The 346-nt window shown below is 71.1% G+C and overlaps 1 protein-coding gene across 1 annotated transcript in view; it reads left to right on the top strand.

Annotated features, from left to right (window-relative positions):
- Positions 1-346, top strand: part of CFAP74 (cilia and flagella associated protein 74) — a 42,657-nt gene that overhangs the window by 18,312 nt on the left and 23,999 nt on the right.

The raw sequence follows: 346 nt of genomic DNA, 5'->3' as shown, positions 1-346 counted from the left end.
GCAGAAAAGGCAAAGCCACGCTGGTTCCGGGGAAGCTGGGCTGCGGGGGCCCGAGACACGAGGGCGGGACCTGAGCCAGCCCAGGAGGGCGGTGGGCACCTGGGGACAGGCCCTCCGGCCGGGGCAGCGAGGGCAGCAGGACACCTGGCTCCTCGGCCGGGACTCACAGAACTTTCAGGAAGGCAGCCCTGGGGCCGGCCCGTCCCCGAGGCGGGAGGCCCCTTCTCCGTGCCTCTGTGCCAAGTTTGCCGCCATCCCCCGAAAATCTGCTGGGGTCCCGGCCGGTCTTGTCTTCTCTTCCTCTGAAGGGAGGCGCCCGCCTGGCTCACGCCGGGGCTCCCTGGTG

This window comes from Myotis davidii, unplaced genomic scaffold (genome assembly GCF_000327345.1).
Source record: "Myotis davidii unplaced genomic scaffold, ASM32734v1 scaffold586, whole genome shotgun sequence".
NCBI classification, from domain to species: domain Eukaryota; kingdom Metazoa; phylum Chordata; class Mammalia; order Chiroptera; family Vespertilionidae; genus Myotis; species Myotis davidii.
Note: the sequence above shows the minus strand (reverse complement) of the source record. Positions and strands in the feature narration are given on the sequence as shown.